The following is an 18,430-nucleotide window of genomic DNA, read 5'->3' as shown; positions in this document are numbered from 1 at the left end:
TTTATTTCCTAAAATACTGATCCTACAAAAAATCTAATTGCATATTCGTAATCTACGATCTCGAATCAGTCAAATAAATTGACCCTGGTCGATATATTTTGTACCCAAAATGGCATATCCCTGAAACAACCATCAGCGAAATCCTCCAGTCGTGTATGCGCACCCTTAGACCTGAAGCCCGGAGAATCGCTTCGTTAGGACTGAAACGTGAATCCCGAAATTTATCGACGTTGCCAGACGAGACATATTTTCCAGACGTCGGAAGTGCGCCAATTTTTTTTCCTTCGAAATAGACGTCGGGACGCACGAGTATCACTATTCGGACGCTGTCAATCGACGTGGGTTTTCGCGGGCGTTAGGCGCCGACGTTTGGAATAATCATCAGGTGTAGCTGCTTATTGGGAATAACCGAATTAATTCTAAAAATAGGAGTGAATAGAGTGAGTCAGACGAATGTAGGTTTGTAGTGCCTATTTTCGAGTGTCCGGTGTTGTTATAGGTGTTCACAGATTTATTTACGAATTTTGACATGAATATGTATGGGAATAATCGGATTTTCATTATTTTTCATGCCTAAAACTTTTCAGATCTCGATCTTTCGGCATATTTTCAAGAGAAGAGGAATTGTCAAGTACCTACGTGTGAAAAGTTTCTGAATTCACTTCCTCTTTTAGTTTTTACTGAATTATAACCTCTTCATATGTATGAGAGTTGATTCCTCAATAGAAGGATCATGGCAAAGCTGAACAATACAAGATTGATCATTTGTATTTTGTATTTTTTGTTGCTGTGGTTTGTATAAATTGCTTTTGTACAGATGTATGCTATGTTTCGTGCCCTGTTTACATTTCCTCTAGAAAACAGCGATTTGTTTCGATGAACAAGGGAAGAAGGACTCCCAAATAATTCAGTAATTCTCAGCATCCCCCAAGATATTGTAAAACTGTAAGGAAGCCAATAATTGGTGGGAATCCCAATAAAAAACTCCAAAAATGATGTGAGTTCTATATTTAACGTTTCAATGATGAATGAGAAATTCGTGAGTCATGTATTAAGCTGAAATTCCCTCCTTCTTTATTGTTTACCGATGTGAATTCCTTATCAGGCCTTATCAGCAAATCCACAATTTCGTAACAAAATAATCAACGTTTTACCTACATGGGACAAATATATCCGATGAAAAATTGACATTTCAAGGAATTCTCCATCGAGAACGTACGATATAATATCAGATAAGACGTTAGGCATCTATTGAAGTTAGTTGAATGCCTGGGAATAAATTTGAAATTTTTTAACGGCAATCAGGGGTCGTAGGTTCGAATCCTGCTGAAGGAAGCACTTTTTCCAGAATTCGATAATTGTCTGCATGTCGTTTAACATTTCCTCTTGGATCATTATGAAGATTAAACAAGATTATGTACAAAAAAATCGATTACCATCAGAAAAAAGTGGGAGGTGGTGAACCTTATCTTCACAATCCTGAAGATGCTACACTTGCCATGATTAGATAACTCATGTGAAAATAGTATGATCGGCAGCATCAATTCAAAACATTGAAGAGTCGAATTCATATCCATGGTATTTGATTCGCGAAAATAAATATTTTTCCATTGATTCGAAATCGAATATCTTCAATTCATTGTTCAAACCGAATCGAATAGAATCTGCAGCCTCTGTATTGTTTGAAATTCAATTACAATTGACAATAAAGCGGTCATATAGGATTCGAATAAGTGGGAAGTTTTCAGATTATGATAATATTGACACTGGAAATATGTTAGTGGTTTTACAATGGAAATACCCATACAGTTCATAAAGGTGTTTTCATTGATAGATAAAATTCTACCACTGCAGTCTTTAACCTTCGTTATTATGTGAGATAATATTGAGGCAACGGTCGTTTGATGAAAATACTTCATAATTGCATGTAATGACGAAATAAATGGGAAAATTTTAACATAATTATGGTAAAATATGTCGGTGAGAATGTATTCATCATATGAGTTTGATGAATTTCTTGCCAATACAACATTGACGATGAAAAAAATTAATTTTAAAATCGAGTATATAGCGTGTTAGCATTTTTGGCGTCATTTTGGGGTAAAAATCCTGCATGGTCTTTCTTATTCAACCAAAACACTAATTGTTCATGAGTTGTAATAGCCCATTATCGCACATGCGGACCTCAAAAAAATTATACATCTACTGTTGTAATTCTTTTCTAATTAGGCCATTAAAAGTCACGAGGACTTTATTTTTCTGTGTGCTATACCTACGCAAACATACGCCTCTTCATATAGTTTGTAGAAAGATACTGAAAATTTGAAGTTTCCTCTCGAATATCGACTCCAATTCTTAAGCAGTAGATATACACTGCGCAAAAAAATTAACGCACATTCTGGAAATCTCCAATTTATTCTACAACTGAAGGTGTTCTCAATGATAATTATTTTTATCAGAATTATGCATGCATACGTTATCCACTTTCAACGGTTTTCTTCAATACAGATGTTTTTTCCCAGCAGGAATAAAAAAAGATGATATTATCAGATTTTGAATGTATTGGCTCCATTCTAAAATCAGTTGTTCTCGATCAATTCTAGTGATCAATAGTTTTTCTTTCGTTTGATTTTCTACACTCGATCGCTATGCAACGCGAAACACGCAATTTGATCCAAGAGGAATATGCCCAAGCGGTAGTTTTGCGAGAAGAAGGGTGGACATGCACAAGAATTGCAGAAAGGTTTGAAGTTTCCCATACAATTGTGTCCAGAATGTTGCAGCGAGACAGGTATGAATGTCCGAAGACCAGGAAAGGGTAGACCACGGGTAACAACAGCCATTCAAGAACGTTACTTGAGAGTTTCTTCGTTGATACAACGGTTTGCATCCGCTCGCCTCCTTCAAATTCAGCTTGAGCAAACTCATGAGGTGCAAATTAGCACTCAGACAATAAGAAATCGCCTCAGAGAATATGATTTAAGGCCTCGTGTCGCGGCAAGAGGCCCAGCTCTTACCCCAGCCCATCGAAGGGCGCGTTTGGATTTTGTGAGAGAGCATATCCATTGGGAAGAGACCGATTGGGAAAGAGTTCTCTTCACAGATGAGTCTAGATTCTGCCTCTACCATTGTGATCGACGTTCCCTTGTATACAGACGTCCACATGAAAGATATGCTCAGTGCAATTTCCTGAATACTACTGGTTTCGGGGGAGGATCGATTATGGTATGGGGTGGATTATCTTTGACTTCTCGCATAGACCTAGTGGTCGTTGATAATGGAGCTATGAATTCTGATAAGTATATAAGGAACATTCTTGAAGAGCATGTAGTGCCATTTGCCCCATACATTGGTGAAAATTTCATTTTTATGGACGATAATGCCAGACCCCAGCGTGCGCACATCGTTCAGGAGTACCTTGAAGTCCAGATCTCAATATGATTGAGCAGGTTTAGGACAACCTCAATAGAAGGCTGAGAAGTTCAGAAAATCATCCAGCTACTCTCAATGACTTAGGAATCCAACTCGAAGAAATCTGGGAAGGATTAGATCAGAACATTTTAAGATCCCTCATTTTGAGTATGAACCGTCGTTGCCGAGCTGTAATTAACGCAAGGGGTGGAAATACCAAGTATTAAATCACTTATCAGCATTTCAGTATTTTGAAAATTGTTCATTTCTCTTCTTTCACATAAGATTCGGTGAAATCCTAAATTTTTATTCCATTCAATGTGTCTTGTTTCGTTGAAAACCTTCCCGAGAGGACATAAAAAATAAGTTATGAAGTCAATGTAGAGTTAACTTTCATTAAAATTGAGATTTTCAGAATGTGCGTTAATTTTTTTGCGCAGTGTAAATTTCGAAGGTCTTCATTCATATACCTCTGGTTTAAAAATTCAAATTGGATCCTCTTAATCCACCTCATTTCTTACAGAAGCAACGTGTTGTAGTGAATCCATCAACTTTACCAGGATCATAACTTGTGACATTCAACGATGAACTCATACGGCTCTAAGATCCCCTAATGGTTAGCCTCCCTCTCAGAGCACAATTTTAGTGACCCAAAAAAACATCGAAGCATCGTTTCGTGACAACTAGCTCATCCTCAGTGCAGCGTAGCGGCGATAATCCGGACTAGCAGAAACAAATCGTCAAGAGGTTCGAAATGAAGCATCCTTTCCCTCATCCCTTAGCTACCATCCGGACCATCTTCGCGCAATTCGAGTTCATCCCCTTAAACCTGAAAGATTTGCAATTCCCTTCACTTCAACCTCGTCGAAATCCGTTGTCATTGTTCCGTCACAAACGGGGCAAAAAAACACCCAAACCGTCCCATTTCACGGTAGCTCGATCTGACCCGAATCTCTACTTCATTTCACGCAACAGTGGCGTTTTCAGCGGCCTTCGCTCCTAAAAATAAAACATTCGTTGTGATGTTAACCGACGATGTTTCGTCGTAACACACCGGGATTCTTTTTCGCGAAGGAAGACTGCTTGTTAGATATTGGATATGGTGCAAAATTGCTGATGGAAGGCAGGAAACGGAGGTGCAGGACTTGCAATCACGCAAACAAGATTCAGCGTTCTGGGAAATGGGTGGCGAGAGAGTAGGGTTTCTTATACGTGTCTGCCATCATATACCATCGTCAGAATTTCTTTTCCACATAGAATAAACCTTTGGATTCGAGCACCAAAAAAAAAACATGGGTATGGGTAATTTTCGTAATTGTACCCGTCGTTATTTGTGGTCCAAATGCATCTAGTCCAGAACAAAATGAATAAACAAATCATACGAGGGTGTATTGATATCTAGTTAGCCTAGACCAGTTCCGTGCATAAAAAAATATTGCGTTACCATAGCAACGAACAATAACTCATTAGAAGTGTCAGTGTGAAGTTTGAGATCAAAAACGTAAACCAGAGTTACGCAATAAGTTAAAAGAAAGATGTCCACCGAAATTGTGAAAATCGAAAAATTTGAGTATCGAGTCATCAGTACCTCTATTTAAAAGGGTTCGTAAAAGATTTACGAAGATATGTTTGACACCCTTGGTGATCAATGTCCTTCGTATGCGACCGTGAAAAATTGAACTGCAAGCTTCAAAAGAGGTTAAATTTCCATTGAAGATGATGACCGATCGGAAAGGCCAGTTTTTGTGTCAGTCCTTGAAAATATCGATGCAGTTCATAACATGATTTTATCATACTGTCGAATTAGGCTATAACGGATATCTGAAGCACTGAATATTTCATACGAACGCGTTCATCATACAGTTCACGTCAATTTGGACATGAGAAAAATTGCTGCAAAATGGATCCCCAAATGTTTGAATGTTGACCAAAAGCATGCAAGGGTAGAAGCATCGCGTTCGATCTGTGCTCGATTTTAAAAAAGATGTAGACTTCTTAAACCGAATAGTTACTATGGATGAGACTTGGGTACATTTCTACGATCCAGAAACAAAGCAACAATCGATTGGTTCTCCAAAACCTAAGAAGTTTCGTGTCCAAAAATCTGCTGGGAAAGTTCTCACTTCAGTTTTTGGGGATTGCCATGGAGTAATCATGATTGATTTTATGGATAAGGGTAGAACAATAACCGAAGATTACTATTCGACATTACTAACCACTCTAGGGGAAAAAATTAAAGAGAAAAGGCGCGGAAAGCTATGCAAATGTGTTTTGTTTTTGCAGGACAACGCCCCTGCACACTTATCTCATGTTGCGATGCAAAAAATTCGTGATTTAGGGTTTGAATTACTAGAACACCCCTCTTATTCACCAGGTTTGGCTCCATCCGACTATCATCTCTTTCCTCAACTGAAAAAAAGTCGTAAATTTTCTTCCAACGAAGAGGTAATGAAAGTTGTGTGGGTCTGGTTTGTAGAGCAAGAAGAAACATTTTTTTTGAACGGTCTAGAGACGTTGCAGGTTCGCTGTATAAATGTATCCGATTAAGAAGAGAATATGTTGAGTATTAAAATATTTTGACATTGAAATTTTGTTCGGTTCTATAGTAGGCTGAGAATTTTTCAATAAATCCTCGTATGAAGTATTCTCCATCCCTAGCTACTACTTTTTTCCACCTCTCAAAAAAGATGGAGCGCCTATAAGTTACTCCAGGACTGACAGAATTACTTTAGTAGTGTTCAGGAGTGTTATACTTTTTTTATGTTCCAGACTCCAAAGTGCAGGCAGAATTGAAAAGGATTCATTCTAATGAGACTTTTGGACTGAAATTAATGACCTATATACCGCAGCTCAAGGTTGGTTCATTAACGATGACACCATACTGGTATTAACATAATTAGTATCTGAATGAATGCTCCCACTGTCGTTAAAGTTTGAACAGATTTTTTCAATAAATTTTCATACCAAATTAACCTTGGATAAACAACAATATAAAGTGCAGCGACAACTTGAATAAGAAATTGTAGATCATGCTAGAACAAATATATATATGTATACATATATAAAAACATGCTTTGAACGTTTGACCCAATTTTTTCAGGCAGGAGTCTGAAGAAATTGTAGATCATGCTAAAACAAATATATATATACATATATAAAAACATGCTTTGAACGTTTGACCCAATTTTTTCAGGCAGGAGTCTGTGTTGCAGGCTGTGAATTCTTTTACTAGATCCAATTTCTTCACCATTCCATGAAGTGCCAAGTGGTAATCATGTGGATTGTACGAAAAAAAAATTAGGAAATGAGAAACTTTATATGAATGCAGATTCCATCATGAAATGTATATTTTTCACGGTAAAAATGAAATAGAAACAATCATTGGGATTTTTCAAACATTCATCTCCCTCTCATATTCAAAAACATGCACAATAATTGCTTCAATTAAGACACTCCTTAAATATTTCAGTTATGTAACGCTGCAACGACTGAAATCATTCTCAATTGGACGAAATTAAACAACCTTCATTCTCCAATGAGACAGATCGAGAATCCTATCCATCACGATTCTAGTGACTACCCACTGGCTTCCAGGAAAATTATTTTCGTATCGATAATGCACAAGAAAATTATAAATCGATAACTTGGTAGCTTCCAAGTATTCTGTTCGGAAAACGCTGCTTAGAACTCCGTCCAATGCCATTTAAGGTAAGTAATTAATTACAGCCCTATAATGTCACCTTGACAATGACTGTCAAAACAACTATGTCAGTAATAATGCAGAGGGATATTTATATCGATGAGGACCGACTGAATCAGGAGATTTTATTGGAGAATTCAAAGGTTAATTGTTCAATGTTTCAACTGAAGTAGTGTAGGTTGTAGGGAGAATGTCTCGGACGTTATTTGGAGTTTCCCTGTTGGGTAGTTGAATTTTCTCATGACAGAATATTTTTGATAGAGAGCCACTCGAACCCCGGAGGTGAAAGGGTTTGGGAGAACAAAAAAAGGGTTGAAACAGAGCCCTCGAGGCTGAGTTCAATAGGCCGTAGACCCTTCATTTTTAATCCTAGTCCTCCCTGCCAGATCCTGGAGAAAAGATGGAGCGATTTTTTCTCTCCATGCAACAGTTTGAGCTTCAAAATTTCGTGAATTAGTGCATTTGTGCAGCCGGTAGTCGGTTCTAGTATTAAATAATCAAATTATCCGTGAATTACCGATGCTAGCTGGATCACATGCCTGAATATACCGGAAATCCTTTCCCTTTTTCCTCACGATCGATAATATTGCGCTAAATATAGAAGATAGGTAAACAGAACGTTGCAAATTCAGTTAATTGTATACGTTTTCCAAGGTCGATCCAATCTTTCGACTGTTGAAGATCCTCTAGCTGCTTTCGCGTGATGACAGAGCATACCTGACCTACACTCCATTCACTTTTATTTTAGCACTCAGTTGGCCATGGAAATTTGACACATTTCACTCAGTATAATACGAAAATGTGGGGTTTTGAAGCTTGTCAAAACATTTTTGGGTTTTGAATCAACGCTATGTTGCCCATTCTACGTGAAAGATTCTGTTATTACGTATTTTATCACAATGCCGAATCTCTTCGGAAAATAGGTGACGAACATAATTGAAGTTTATGCAAACTGATTGAAGGCATACCAAATCCAGTTATTTGTATGGAAAATACATGAGATCAGTATAATATCATAATATGCACTAGCTTCAGGAGAGTTAATGTTCGTTATCTTCTTTGGCTGAAGTTTGAATACGTTAAATCAGTTGTAGATTTCAAAAATATTAATCCGAAGATGAAATGCATTTGATGCAGTGGTTGGGAATGGGTATTTCCCGAAGGAATTAATAGATAATTACAAGAATGTTAAATTCTTGAACAAAAATCATCTTGCATCAATATAAGTAAAAGGAATTAAAGGAAGTTTTAAGTCAAGATGAACTTCACCTCTGAACAAAAATTTCACATGAATAAATAATTAACAAGACAACTAGCGCGTATTTGTGGCTGTTCATCTTAATACATTGATATAATAATAATAATTAGGTATTTATTGGTACCTTAAGACATTCACAATGTAAAGTACAAGTCAAATGAAAAAATAGAAAAATCAATTTTCGGGAACATATTCTACGATAACATTAATCGAAAATCCTGTAGTAAACTTTTCGCATTAATTCACTCAAACATAAAATTTTCAAATGCCACCACAACTTTTTTGGGTCTCCCAATAGAAGGAAATTCATCGTCATCATCTTCATTCACAATCTTTCTGATTGTGGGAATATTCATCTGAAATATAAGTCGTTTAGATTCAGATGAAACATTATATAAATTCTCTTACATTGAATATGTTCGATACCTTCTGTCGTATTGTGGATTTTAGAATATCAGAATATAACTATTTGAATGAGCGGACCTGAATTCTAAATAGCCATTCCTGAAAACCTGTCTCTTTTTTTCAATCACTTTCGGCATTTTCGTAATAAAAATTGATATAAGTTGTGGCACCGGCGTTATGACATTAACGACATTTCATGAGTGCCAACCTTACTTGAGAAAATTATTTCATGGCCAACCGACTGCCAGAATAAATGTGAATGGAGTATATGTATCTCAAACAAACAAAACAAGTCATGAGAGGGTATAGAATAGTAACGATAGTCAAAGTTGCAATGAAACATAAAAAAGAATGAAAAAATGACTTGAATTTTCTCAAGCTGCTCGTATTCTTACTTTCAGAGACTACGAAACGTTTTAGAGGCCCAAGGGGATTCTCGGTTGGATTTGCACTCTAGCAATCGTGGACTCGAGCTGGCTAAAATAACAAATTCAATATTCTGCCTAAGTTGAAACCCCAGTAGTCATAAATGGGACGGATCGATATCAAGCCAGAGTGGGAATACATGCTTGGCGCCGAGTGGTCTGACCCATTTCGAGGATATAATTTTATTTTCCGCCATTCCATATCCTTCTTAACCCCATTACCGTCCCCAAGAATTACCCAGGGGTGATTGTCCTCCCTTGAAAATGAACGGAAGAAATGGAATGGCTCGGTGGAGAGATATCTCGGATTCTCTGGCGTCTGAAGAGAGGCTGAAGAGCCATTCAGGCCAAGCAAATTCGTGCCTCAGAATGACAATAATAACCTTTATAAATCGACATTATCAATCCAGTTCATCGTCCTCCACATCAAATAGTTTCAATTTCAAGTTGTGGCGGCGTAGTTGTACCCATGGTAGAGGAATACTTCATCTCACCATGATGGTACCAAGGGTAGCCAAACGATGGCATCACTGCGCACGACGGTTGCGATCACAGGGTAGATTATACGTCTATTGCGGTGCAGCATACGCCAAACGATGGCGCCACCGGCGACGCAACACTCTATACCCTCGACGTAACCGGCGTTTATAGCAGGCACAAACTACGCTGCTTCGGCGATTGTCGTAGGTAGCTGCTAGGGTTCATTAACCTACCTGATGAGTCCGACCCTAGCAGTGGGACGAAACAATCACCCCAAGAGCACGCCATTCTTCAAATGGCGTGAACTCACCCCAGCACATACCGCCAAAGTGGTGACCCCGACGTGATGAGGGAGGGCCGTCTTAACGACGTATCCCAGAAGGCCAGACCGGTTGAGACAATAGCTCGCTCACAATGCACGCTCCCATCTCTGGTAATTCTGACGCTACTCTAGACGCCCTTTCCCATCTTCGTAAACGGCGGTACCCTGCCTACCGTATCGCATCGCTTCCCCAGTCAGCGCCGCTGGTGGGGGAGTGTTGTGGCGGCGTAGTTGTACCCATGGTAGAGGAATACTTCATCTCACCATGATGGTACCAAGGGTAGCCAAACGATGGCATCACTGCGCACGACGGTTGCGATCACAGGGTAGATTATACGTCTATTGCGGTGCAGCATACGCCAAACGATGGCGCCACCGGCGACGCAACACTCTATACCCTCGACGTGACCGGCGTTTATAGCAGGCACAAACTACGCTGCTTCATTAACCTACCTGATGAGTCCGACCCTAGCAGTGGGACGAAACAATCACCCCAAGAGCACGCCATTCTTCAAATGGCGTGAACTCACCCCAGCACATACCGCCAAAGTGGCTACCCTTGGTACCATCATGGTGAGATGAAGTATTCCTCTACCATTCCTCTACAACTACGCCGCCACAAAGTTAACAAAACTCTCTTTAACTCGATTTCGAAGTGCCTGTGATAATTATTGGACATCATCAAACAGAACTCAACAAGTGATGAAATTAAAGGAATGTTATGCTCTAAATCAAATTTCATATGAAAATCAACCTTTCTTAGCACTTTTGCCTCTTGTGATTTTGCTTAGAGAGTTTCAGCTCACACTATGTGAAATACCAGTAATATTCAGCATAAACAGTGATTATTAGCTTGCCTTGAAATAATCGGAAAGTTTCACAGCTATTATGAAATATCTGTCAAAATGCCAAAAATCTGTTTTAGCACTCGGGCATCATTCTATTTCATTGATCTCGTATTCAACTCATATCTTTTCCCTGTTGATATTTCACGAAGAGTTCGAATAATATTTTCTTTTTCCGGTTTTGACGATGATGACTCATCCCATTCATAATCTGAAATCCCATTTCTGTTTCATCAGAATGAGATACGGGGAATCTGATATGGCAACGTTGATGTTCGCATTTGAATACACCAAGAGCGAGTAATGAATTTATACTACTACGCAAAACCGATAATTAAAAGGGAATTATTCGGTCAGTTTCAAGGTTCGAAAATTGTTGCAATAAAAATGTGGTAATTTGGTCGATTTTAGTGGTTTTTCGGTAGCAATAATCATTTATCGGTTTACGTTTATTCAACCAATAAAAGTCAACTGGAAAATGAGATCGAAAAAATGATAAATTCTTGGAAGTCTACTCATCCCATTTGTTGATAACTAACAGTATCGCAAATTCACATGAATCATACTTGACGTAAATTTCCGACTGATTAGTAATCGATAACATGAAATACACTGCTCAACAATCTATAGGGATTAGTCACCCAAGACCCTTCATCGATTATTTCAGGAATATTCGTCGAATAGTTGCCCTGACAAACGTAAGCCTTCAAACAAAGACAGAAACTTCTTTCTATGGATTAGAAAGATAAGTGCCCATCATATTGCAGAATGGCGAAAGCTCTTAAAACCGTTGGTTGTTCCTGAAAAACTGATAGACGAATCAAGAAATTCCAACTTTTTAATCAATACTATTGTTCCTTTTCTGAACATCATTCATTAAATATTGAAAGTTGCGATAGTTGGGAACAAAAACGCTCCTGATTAAATATTGAAGGAATGAGATATGGAATAATGTAGGTATAGTTCGTTGTAAAGGTGAATCCTTTCTCTGATCAACAACGTGGCGCATGGCATTAACTTACGCGTCAAAAATTGATTTCAGTTCTATCAGGAACTCCTTGACGTCACCATAGACGCTAGCCGTTTTTGTCAGATGAAGGAAGTTCAATAACCTCTGAAATATGAATAAATAATGCGACATTATGTAAATCCATGCAATTATATTCATTCCTGCTGTTCGGAACCATTAGAAAGTAATTCCAGAATTCAATTCCACAAATCATTATGTCCAGACTGAAAAATAGAAGTTATCAGCGAATTGAAAAGAAAGTTTTTACCGTCTGTAAAAAGCATTTACTATTGGGGATAAAACAGGCGAGTGGAAATATTCCAGAGGTCATTTATTCGTTCGATATTCAGTCACAGAATATCAACTACTAGCCTACTTAGCTACCAATTTTTTTAACCCCCGTCTTGGTGGTGAAAGTTTATATACCACCGGTTGTTATTGATAGCATTTCAAGTTTTTCGGAGAATCCTTAGAGTCGTGATGTATTGGATGATTGAATATTCTGTTTCCATATCGATACCATTTCTGAACTTTCCGCTTTCATACATGTATTAACGGATGAACCAATTTCGTCAGAAACCTTACTTTATGGATTTCTCCCTTCAGTTTCTCAAGAACACGTTGTATAGAAATGCAAATCTATAGCTCACCCCAATAAGGTATACAAGCACATGTAACAAACAGTTTTGTCGATGAATGATCGAAAATTGACAAAGAAGTGATGACCTCCTCTATACTCCATTCACATTTATTTTAGCAGTCGGTTGGCCATGTAATAAATTTTCTCAAGTTTTTGTTACTAGAACGAAGTTAGGTTGGCACTCATGAAATGTCGTCAATGTCATAACGTCGTCGCCACAACTAATATCAATTTTTATTACGAGAATGCCGAGTGATTGAATAAAGAAACAGAGTTTCAGGAAGTGCTATTCAGAATTCAGGTCCTCTCATTCAAATAGTTATAATCTGAAATCCACAAAACGTCAGACGGTAGCGAACATATTCAATGTAAGAGAATTTATATAATGTTTCATTTGAATCTAAATGACTTATATTTTTAGCTGAATCTTTCTACAATCAGAAAGATTGTGAATGAAGAGGATGACAAAGAATTTCCCTCTATTGGGAGACCCAAATAAGTGGTGGCATTTGAGAATTTTATGTTTGAGTGAATTAATGCGAAAAGTTTACCACAGGATTTTCGATGAATGTCATCGTAAAATAAATTCTCGAAAATTGATTTTTTTATTTTTCATTTGACTTGTCCGATACATTGTAAATGTTTTAAGGTACCAATAAATACCTTATTATTATTATTATATCAATGTATTAAGATGAACAGCCACAAATACGCGCCAGTTGTCCTGCTAATTGTTTATTCAAGTGAAATTTTTGTTCAAAGGTGAAGTTTATCTTGACTTGGAACTTCCTTAAATTCCTTTTATTCCTTATATTGATGCAAGATGATTTTTGTTGAAGAATTTAACATTCTTGTAATTATCTGTTAATTCCTTCGGGAGATACCCATTCCCAACCACTGCATCATATGAATTTCATCTTCGGGTTACTATTTATGAAATCTACAATTGATGTAACGTATTCAAACTTTAGCCAAAGAAGATAACGAACATTAACTCTCCTCAAGCTAGTGCATATTATGATATTATACTGATCCCTTGTATTTTCCATGCAAATAACTGGATTTGGTATGCCTTCAATCAGTTTGTATAAACTTCAATTATGTTCGTCACATATTTTCCGAAGAGATTCGACATTGTGATAAAATACGTAATAACAGAAACTTTTACGTAGAACGGGCAACATAGCGTTGATTTAAAACCCAAAAATGTTTTGACAAGCGTCATAACCCCACATTTTCGTACTATACAGAGTGAAATGTCTCAAATTTCCATGGCTCACCGAGTGCTAAAATAAAAGTGAATGGAGTATAGGTACCTACTCGCCAATTGTTTTTTCCATTCCCTAACTTGATCTGATCAGTTCATATCCAATAATGACCCAATAAGCTGCTTCGACGAAGATTCCACGTCTCTTTCCTGTTCATAATTCAGGAAACAACGTTCCAATGAAGATTTCCCTTTGAAACAGTACGCGATCAACAACGAGCGAAGTGAAATAGACGAAATAATGTCACAATACGAATTACAGGGACCTATTGTGAATGTAGGATGAACAAGGGTCCTAATTATAGACCTCTTTCACACGCTGATTGGCTTCATGTCAGCTCCCGCACTTTTTCGATGCTATGAAAAGCTCCTGAGTGCTTTATAATTCACGGATGGCATTCTTTTGTTCGATTCCAGGGCACGAGTCGATGCTTCCGGAAGACATTAGGGCCTAATGTGAGTTCATGAAAACCAACAGTGGCTTTTCCACCATTCCCAGTCCCGCCGAAGTCATCTCCATGGAATATTACGAAGAACAACTAGGTTAAATTCGAAGTGTGCTATTTTAATGATGTCAACGTTTTGTTCTTGTTCTTTCACGAAAACAAGATTCCATCAACCGATTTATGACAAGTATAAACAACGGAGTGAACGACAGACCACAGAACGAAGGCCGAGACAAGCTCAAGGAATCAGGGTTAGCATAGAATCGAAGGGGACATAATAGATAATGAAATGAGCCGTAAAATAAATATCATCATTCTCTATCAATCAACGAACCGTAAGCGCATGATAAACGTAGGTCCCACATGATCGTAGCATTTCTACGGGACTTCCTCAGTGACATTTCACTTCCGTCGTTTACGATATGACCCAAAAGAGGCGCATTTCCGAATGTTATCGACTCATCGAAGTGGGAAATTTCATTGTGAAGATAGAGATATGATTGCGTAGCATGGGAAAGCGACAATATTGCACGTAACATCAAAGGATCTTTTGTGTTACGACGTTTAGACATCGACTGTGTTCTGGGAAGACTTTGTTTCTGTTTCTGTACTCCAGCTGAGTTACAGGTGGACCAAGAATGGTGAAGATCCATAAAATTGGATCTTATCCTGTCTCGATCTCAGATTCCGCACCTCTATATTTCTAATGATCGAAAAACTGCATTGGATTTATGAGGAGTGCCCTAGAGAAGATGTGGAGAATAATTTGGGGTCAAATTAGGGTAGGTTACGTTAGTTTAGGTTAGGTTAGGTAAGATTTGGATAGGTTAGGGTAGGTAGGGTATGATTAGATTAGATTAGGTAAAGTAAAGTGAGGTAAGGACAGATAATTTTCGAAATATTTTATCATTCATTGAAATCTGAGTCGTTACTAAGGCGAGGGAAATAAATGAATTCAGAAGTTGAAGTGTTTTTTAATGTTTTTCTTGCAGAATAATGAGAATATTATGAACCCCTCCTCAATCAATCTTTAAAGATACCCTAGATAGGAAAGTACAACGATACTAAAAAAGCTCGATATTGTGAAATTGTCCCAAGCTGGAAAATTGATATTTACTTCCCTAAATACAACGCGATTAGAACAATACTGCAGTCCAAACAAATGTTGCCATAGAAACGTGAGTAAACACAATAATGTAATTGCCAAGTTCCAACAGGTTCTATGTTATATATGGATATTCCGATTCGCAATAGAATTAGACACAGCCTATGAGAATTCAATAATATACTCAATGACAGAGCCTAAATTTAATGGTATTCTTTGGAGTGAAATCAGGTGACACAGTCCTTTCAGTTTCGTTGTCCTATCTGTTAACGTTGGAAAAATGATCCATTTAAGCACCGATTGTCTAGGAAATTACTGGGTGTGAAGAATCACCCTACAGCGATCCTGCAAGAATCATTTTAAGGGCAGAAAACTGAGGGGCTTGCAATGAGAAAAGAACATATTTTCAAAGTTGTCGATGTTAGGCACTAGAAATTCGAAGATGTATTGCTAAAACGATATTCATAGATCAGTTTTCAGTGTACGAATTTATACCATATTATGTCAAGTACTTGATTGAATTTCCCTGCTCAAGTTCTGTAGTTGTAACTATCCACCAGCGATCGTAGAGTAGATGAAAGATTCGAGCCTTATTCAAGTCTGAATTTTGTTCCAGTTCATATAAGAAAAGTAAAAAAAATGATGAACTTCGAATTTACAGCATATTTGGTTGATGAAAAGGTGATTACTCTTGATTAAACTGATCATCATGTGTGTTACGCTATCAAAATTGTATCTTCCAGTGAACAAAGATAAAGGTCGAAGTTTTTTCAAGGTTTATGAAACACTTCGATGAGAAAATGATCTAATTTGCTCTATATTGGTTCAAATATGTCTATTCTGTATCGACTTGATGAATTCAATGATCGATTTTTCTCTAAAAATAGTTATACAGCATTTGTGTTTCGTTCTGTACACGAAAAGGCTGAAGCCTTTACAGAAACGTCAATTCTTTTCAATGTATGACAGAATAATTATCCTAAAAAACTAATTCATTATTTTCTGTATATAACCTGAAGAATAGATACTCAAACTCAATCCTACTTCATGCACTTTAGTTATGATACTGAGTGTAGCCCTAAATAGAAGGTGGAGATTCCAAAGCTTGGCAAGAATAATAAACAAGTATTGAACAATAGATACCAAAACTCGTGCATTAAATTGAAATACTCACTATTGCTGACAAAGACGTGGAAAACAATCAACGCATTTTCCTCCTGCTACAACTTAGACTCCTCTTTTTCCAGTTTCTTCCGTTATTCAGACCCCAATTGTTGATTGCCCTATAAGATTTGAGGTGTGAGAAAGTCGCAGCACGAACGGAGGTTGACTGACTGGATCTTCCAGTTTACCCGTGGAAAACCAGGCGCCAGCGCCTGGGAAATTCCGTTTTGAACGTGTTTCGCCTGTTGTCCTTCCTATAAAAGGGAGTTTTATGGGATGGGGGCAAGTCTCTTCGAGATTTCTCATGAAAGGGAAAGATTAGATCTGGGCCTATGGGTGGTTCATATCTTATCGGAAGAGTTTAGTCGGAAATGTTCTGTTAGATTCGAGTTATCATTCTCGACAGGATTGTTTGGAGTTGCTAACTTGATGAATGGGTAGATCTTCCCAGTTAGGGCTCAAAAAACAAATTAACTAGGGTGGAAATTGAGCCCATACTTTGGACTCGACTTTGAACTTGGTTATTCGTATAAATGTAGTAAAATATGGAGGGTTATAAAAAAACTGATGTTTGTATCAAGTTAATTGTCTACATACAGTTAACCAGCCTGAAATGGCCACAGTAAGAAGTATTTTCAATGTGAAAACATAGTAGAGAAATGAACAAATTGAATATTCTACCTGGTTGAATCTGGAGGCTCAAAAATGTTTCCTTCTGTTATAAACGCCTTGAAATTAAGATTGCATATCAGATGTGGACTTTTTTATCTCTTTGTAGTGCTCTTACTCTATTCGGCATTGTGTCAATGAAAGTTTGAGGAATGTTTTGCCTAATATTCTTCAAAGCTTCTAGATCGTTGACAATTCTGCACAACAACCACAACACTGTGTACCTAGATGAGTTGTAAGAGCTTATTCAGATATTGAGTGTTAGAAGTACCTACTATATTTTGAGTTAGTGTAATACGCAAATATTCAATTGCAAAAAGTAACTATTCTGTCGACTACATAGTTCAACATTTTAGCAGTGAATTTTTGATTAACACTGGAAAAAACAAGTCTTCTTATTGTTCAGTAATAAATATTTTTTGCACAGACTAAAATTGTCTTCGATGCGACCGATCTTGGTGAAAAAATAAGGCAGTAAAAGATCCAAAACATGGTTGATGAGGTCGTTCCTTCAATCTATTCTCAGTTCAATCGGAAAAGTTTTTATTCCTCAATATTCACTCGCCATGTTTAATAGAGTTGAATTTATTACATTTGATGAAAAGTCCGAAGTTCATTATCTTCGCAACAGCGCACAAAAAACTCCAATATCATAATAAATGAATGGCTGGGAAGAAGAAGAATTCTGGGGGTGCGTTACCCTCCTATTGTTGGGAAAAGGTCGTTAGGCGCCAACTAGACGCTTTCACAGTTATTAAAATTATTGACCCACCAGGATTTCGTGCAGAATACTGATGTCAGAAGAGAGGAATGTTGACCTAAATACTTTTCGTCGACTCTATATACCACCTGGTGTTCACCAAAAGAATTAAGTGAGTGGTTTATACGGAAAATGCTCATAAAATGAAGCTTTCTTAGGCTCATCGCTTCATCGTTTATTCACCATGATGTTTTTTCGAGGTCCGAGCTTTTTAAGTCAAAATGGAAATTCATAGAAATGAATATTTCAATGAAGAACCATACAAAATCTATTTTATACCTGTGGTCTAACATATAATATTCACAAATAACTGGAGAAAACGTGTGATTCAATATGGAGTGTTGAAATTGCCATACATTATTTTACAGGGCCTTTATAAAAGTTTGTAACATCGCGGTTGGCTTTCAATTACTCTTTGCTGCTACTTACTAAACGATTTCTAAGTATACATCATAAAATTACAAAATAACGGCCACTATGATCTTAAATTCATTCAAAAAGACCCTGTAGTTCTGGCAGTAATC

At 37.4% G+C, this 18,430-nt stretch overlaps 1 long non-coding RNA gene across 1 annotated transcript; it reads left to right on the top strand.

Moving 5' to 3' along the window:
• Positions 1-268: 268 nt before the first annotated feature.
• Positions 269-6,687, top strand: LOC123306467. Its single transcript, XR_006536917.1, has 3 exons — positions 269-440; positions 6,181-6,266; positions 6,605-6,687. It is a non-coding gene; the product is annotated as an uncharacterized LOC123306467 (long non-coding RNA).
• Positions 6,688-18,430: the final 11,743 nt, after the last annotated feature.

The sequence above is a fragment of the Coccinella septempunctata genome, chromosome 2, assembly GCF_907165205.1.
Source record: "Coccinella septempunctata chromosome 2, icCocSept1.1, whole genome shotgun sequence".
In the NCBI taxonomy this organism is placed as follows: Eukaryota; Metazoa; Arthropoda; class Insecta; order Coleoptera; family Coccinellidae; genus Coccinella; species Coccinella septempunctata.
The sequence above is the reverse complement of the archived record's forward strand: the minus strand, read 5'-3'. Positions and strand labels throughout refer to the sequence as shown.